Here is a 5,821-nt window from a genome sequence, read left to right as displayed (position 1 = left end):
CCTGCAGGTCTTGAAGCTCTGCCTCAAACTGGTTCTCCAGCCTCAGCTTCCCCGAGTCCCTGAACAGACACCGTTTCTCCAGCCGTCTGAAACTGTGGTTCCCAGAACTCACTGAACTATGCAGTGTTGGTAAGTCTTTGACCATGATGCTTCATTGGCCTGGAATTCATTTGTTCATTTATTTATTAAATCATTTATTCAACAAATGTGGGTGGAGTGTGTATACTGTACCAGACACTCTTCAGCAGTTGTGGGTACAGCAGCGAACAGGAAGGTGACAAGGGTCCTGCTCTCACGTTCTAGTAGATGAAGACAGTAGACAAGTAGATGATGAATTTCAGATAGTTCTGAAAGTTATGAAGGCAATGAACCAGGGTAATGAGGTAGCAAGTATCACAAGGTAGATGTGAATCTGCAGGATCCTCTAGGAAGATCCTCCGGAGAGGGGCTATTTTAACAGAGATCTTGGTTGGGAGGGAACAACTGCCGTGAGGTCGGGGGGAGCAGCAGGTGTGCAGGCCCTGAGTCGAGGCCGCTCTGAGCACGTTCAGGGGCACGTCAAAGACCAGTGCAGCTGCAGTGAGGAGATGAGGGAGAGTGTGTGTGAAGATGAGGAGGAAGAGGCAGGCTGGCCAAGTCATGTGAGACCTCGTGGGCCACGGCCAAGAGTCTAATTTTTAATTTAAACAGGGGAGTGATAGGATCAGATTTCTATTTTAAAAAGATTGCTCTAAAATGACAAGTGTTGGCAGGATGTGGAGAAACTGGAAGACGTATATTTCTGGTGGGAATGTGAAATGGTGCAGCCACTGTGGAAAACAGTTTGGCACTTCCTCAGTACGTTACCTCACAGAGTGACCATACAATCCAGCAATTCAGTCCTAGGCATAGGCCCCACATAATCAAGAACAGGTGTTCAAACAAAAACTTGTACAGGAATGATCATAGCAGCACTGTTTATAATAGCCCAAAGGTGGAAACAACCCAAATGTCCGTCAGCTAATGAATGAATAAACAAAATGTGGTATATCCATATACTGGAATGTCATTCAGCCATAAAAAGGAATGAAATATTTATGCATGCTACAGCATGGATGAACCTTGCAAACATTATGCTATGTGAAAGAAGACAGGCACAAAAGGCCACGTATGGTATGATTCCATTTATATGACTATCCAGAACAGGCAAATCCACAGCGATAGAAAACATATTTGTAGTTGCCAGGGGGTAGAAGATGTGGGAAATGGGGAGTGACTACTTAATGGGAGCAGGGTTTCCTTGTGGGGTGATGAAAATGTTCTGAAAGATTGTGAATTTGCTTAATGCCACCGAATTGTACACTTTAAAATGGTGAAAGTGGTAAATTTTACGTTGTGTGCATGAGTCAGCTTGAGCTATCATAATGAAATACCACAGGCTGACTGGCTGAAATAACAGGAATTTATTTTATCACAGTTCTGGAGGCTGAGAAGTTCAAAATCAAGGTGCCAGCAGGATTGATGTCTAGGGAGGGCTCTCTCCTTGGGCTGCGGATGGCCACCTTCTTGCTGTGTGCTCACGTGGCGTTTCCTCAGCCTGTGTGCATGGGGACAGGGAAAGAGAGAGAGAGAGCAAGCTCTCTGGTGTCTCCTCATATAATATTAACCCCATCCAATCAGGGCCCCTGCCTTATGACCTCATTTACCTTTAGTTACTTTTTTACCCCATATACAATCACATCAGGGATTAGAGCTTCGGTACATGAATTTTGGGGAAGCCAATTGTATGCATTTTATCACAATTAAAAATGAGTCTGGCTACTTTGGGGAGCATGGCCACAGTGACTAGTAGGAGACTGGTGCTCTCAGCCAAGTGAGGGACAATAGTGGTTTGAACTGGGGTGTATTCGAGAGGGGACTCAGTCTTTACCTTTCTTTTTTCATGTGGAGAGACTTTTCCAGCATCGCATTCTTGCCTTCTCACACCACCCTCACCCTTCCTATTGCCTGAATAGTAGGGGAGAGCCACGGGGTCGCATTTCTAATTGGGTGGAGCTACTCTATTAGTAGGCTGTAAGGATGGGACTCTTTGCCTTTTCTTGCCTCTGCTTTCTGGCCCAGTGTGAGATCATAATCCTGTTCTGCACACTCAAACTCCCGGCCTGGACCACTGTCGGTGCCCGTGGGGACTGCAGTAAGTGAGGGAGGAGGGCAGGGAGTATTAGCAAGTTCACTTGACTACAAACTAAATATGGTTTTCCAATCAGCTTCATTATAAGGAGGGTGATATTTTGACTTGCATCTTCCTGGCTTGCTCAGCCTACTCCACAAAGCCTTCATGTCTCAGCTCCAGTGTTAACCTTCTCTGGGAAGCATTCCCCGACCCTCCCCACTCTCCACTAGAGTTTATGCACCTCTCCTCTGTCCTCCTATAGGACTATGTTCATCCCCCTAGCTTAGCACATACCAAACCATATTGCAATCCCTTCTTACGTGTCCTCTCTGGTAGGGATAAAACCAATGTACTCCCCATACACGTCGTATTTCACACTGTTGCAATGCAGGGGCTCAAAAGACGTTAAAGTTCTTAAGGATAAGGCCAATCTTAATCTCTTTCCATCTCCAATACCTGATGCAGTAGGTGTTCAATAAATGTTTGTTGAACATGCAGCTCCAACAGGAAATATAGTGTTCCTGCCTCACCTTTCTTTATAAAAGAGTCAGAGAACATAAGAAAGCTTCCAAATCTTCCTAATTTACTATCAAAAGTTAACTTGGCTTGTGGAAGAGATTCGATCCATAAATCACATGTAGCTATTCAACTTACAGATGTCCATCAAGGCAAGTTCTTTCATGTTTTTGTTAAGATCATGACTGTGATACTCAACTAGAGTTTGTAGCCTTCTTTGACGGTTTTCTGACTTCCCAAAGTCATAGAACAACATCTTGGAGTTGATTGCCTGAGAGTCAATGGGGCACATCAAGTTGGTGTGTGTTTTCAATCCTTGGGATAGTGAAAGGTAGCAATGTTCTTGGGGTCTCAGAAAATTGGGAAAAGTAGACATAAATTATATATTTCTTTAGGTGCAAAAATGGTCTTCTCAATGGGTTCCTTTCTGTTTCTTGGTGGCAGTTTAGAGATTTGCATGAGAAGAGTTCACAGAACTAGCATTATTTTACCTTCTGTCTTTATGGAGGTATATTTCGCTGTTTTGTGAGACATTCTAGGTTTTAAAAAAATGACCATCTATCAAGAGGTTGTGGGCTTTGGGTTGTTTTTTTTTTTTAAACCAATAGATACAAGTTTTTGCTGCTCTGTGCACACATTCTCATCCAGTTTTCCGGTAACCAGGGACCTGCACGATTCTAGTAGTTGGCTGGGCTGGCTCATGGCTGTAGTCTGAGGACGTAAACTGGGTTGAACCTAGCTTATGACTATGGCAGTAGAATCCTTTAATTTGCATTTCTTTAATTTCCACTCTCCTACTAGCAAACAGACTTGCCGCAGATGACAAATTTCCCGAAAACTAAGCCATAAAATGATTTAAAAGCTATTTTTAGATGTCAAACCTTTTGAAAAATGTTAGTTGATTATGTGTTTCTTAAGAGAATGTGCTGCCTAAAAAGATAAGCAAAATAGTTTGAACATTATGCTAGTCTGCAGGTGAACTATAAATAATGAATTGCACATTTCCCTGACAGCATGTTATTTAAAAGAAGTCAAGATTAAAAAGAGACATTTACATCCATGGGTGTCCTGGAGAAGTAATGACTGCCTGTCATTCGTGTGCCGGGGGCAATCTTTTCAGTGGAGATATGCTCCTTTGTTCTAGGGGAATGCTGTATTGTCTCCCTCTCATGGGTTAAATTTAGTCCTCTAACTTACAATGTACTTAATAATACAGGGCTTCATTGGAATCAAGATGTCTCTTAGCTAACTATTTTTTTTGAAGGTGGATAACATGGTGAGTGACTCGAGAGGTTGGTGGGAGGCTTAGCAGACATCCCTAGAATTGCAGGCATATCCAATTTCATTTTACAAAGCAGTTTAAAATAGAAGATACAGAATTAGTCTGTCCAGGAGCTTTAATATTGCCTGGTCATCCAGTTGTGATGGGGAGGCCAGAGCAGTGGCAACAGGGACATTTAGAGTCCTTAGTATAATGTCTTCTTACTGGTCTTCCACGGGGACCCTCAAATAGAAACAATATCTCTACTGAAAAATTGTCTAAGAGAGTCCTAAGACACTTAACATTGTTATACTGAGTCATGAAATGCAAATTTTCTTTCCCTTTTTTTTTTTTTTGTTAGAGACAGGGTTTTGCTCTGTTGCTCAGGCTGGAGTGCAGTGGCTATTCATAGGTATGGTCATAGCAAACTGCAGCCTTGAACTCCTGGACTCAAGTGATCCTCCTGTCTCACCCTCCTGAGTAGCTGGGAGTACAGGTGTGTGCCACCACGCCTGGCTAATTTTTCTTATTTCTTTTTTTTAGAGGTGGCATCTTGCTATATTGCCTAGGCTAGTCTCAAACTCCTGGCCTCCAGTGATCCTCCCTCCTCAGCCTCCTGACTGGCTGGATTACAGGCATGAGTCACACACCCAGCCAAATTTAATTGAATATTGCAGTTTTAAATGAATTGTCAGGAACTTGGAACATCTCTTATTGATAGCATTAAGTTTCTTTACCATCTTCTATTGATAAAAACCCTATTTGATGGGTTTTCTTGGGATTAACACATGGATATTAATTTATTTAAAGAAGGTTATGATGTTACTTCTAGGGACACATAAAAACCCCAAAATAACCAAGTGAGTCAAAGCCAATTGCCTACATTTTTTGCAACTCAAGTTTTGAACCTCTAAGTTTTTCTACCACTTAGCATGAATAAAGATAAGACCATTTCTCATTGTCTTCCATATGTGATCTCTCTTTGAAGTAAATACTTTCAATGAAAGAAAATACATACTTGCAACAGGCATGCCCTGAAGTTCAAGATTGTCTGGGCATGTGTAGAAGACTTGTGAGTCCACTGGGTACTAAATGAGTATTTAAGTAAAGAGTATTTACATGAGTAACTCCTTCTGAAGAAACTGATCTTCAGGGATGAGAGAATAAAAGGTGGAATAAATACTCAAAGTTGGTGCAAGTCTGGGAACCGGTTTAAGAGAGGAGGGGTTATTTTAAGTGTAGCTGGTAGTTGTCATTTCAGATCAGCCCTGTCAAAGAATTTTTTAATCCTAAGGAAAGAAGTTATAATAAAAGAATGAGAAAGAGTGATTCCATGCAAATATCTATGAGATTTGAGCACACACACTCCCGGGAAACTGGTTGTTTCAGAGGGCAACTTCCTTAAACCAACAGCATCCTCAAAATGGCATGAATAGTTTTTGGGCACTGGTGGCCTTGGGACATAAATAGGTAGACTTTAGCAGCAATACCATTGCCTCTGGGAGTGAGCACACCATGAGCCTGGCTTAGCCTTGTTGTCCACTCTCTTGGGAACTGTTGTCAGGATCAGTGACTTCAGCAGGTTCCATGGTTTGAATGTCCTCACCAAAACTCATGTTGAAATTTAATAGTATTAAGAGGTGGAGCCTTTGTGAGGTGACTCGGCCATGAGGATTTCACCCTCATGAATGGATTAATGCCATTATTTTGGGAGTGGGTTAGTTATTAAAGGAGTTTGGCCCCCTTTTTCTCTCTGTCTCTTGCGCTCTATTTCACCCTCTGCCCCTCTGCGTGTGATAGTGCAGCAAGAAGACCCTTACCTGATGCCAGTGAAGTGAGCACCTTCCCATGAGCCCAAAACTTCTATTTTTGTAAATTACCCAGTTTGCAGT

General features: G+C 42.3%; 1 non-coding gene across 1 annotated transcript; it reads left to right on the top strand.

The window, feature by feature from the left end:
* The first annotated feature begins 3,074 nt into the window (after positions 1–3,074).
* LOC123639046 lies at positions 3,075–3,204 on the top strand. The gene has a single exon (XR_006735614.1). It is a non-coding gene; the product is annotated as a small nucleolar RNA SNORA75 (small nucleolar RNA).
* Positions 3,205–5,821: the final 2,617 nt, after the last annotated feature.

Source organism: Lemur catta, chromosome 5 (genome assembly GCF_020740605.2).
Source record: "Lemur catta isolate mLemCat1 chromosome 5, mLemCat1.pri, whole genome shotgun sequence".
Classification (NCBI taxonomy): domain Eukaryota; kingdom Metazoa; phylum Chordata; class Mammalia; order Primates; family Lemuridae; genus Lemur; species Lemur catta.
This window is presented reverse-complemented; position numbering and strand designations above follow the sequence as displayed.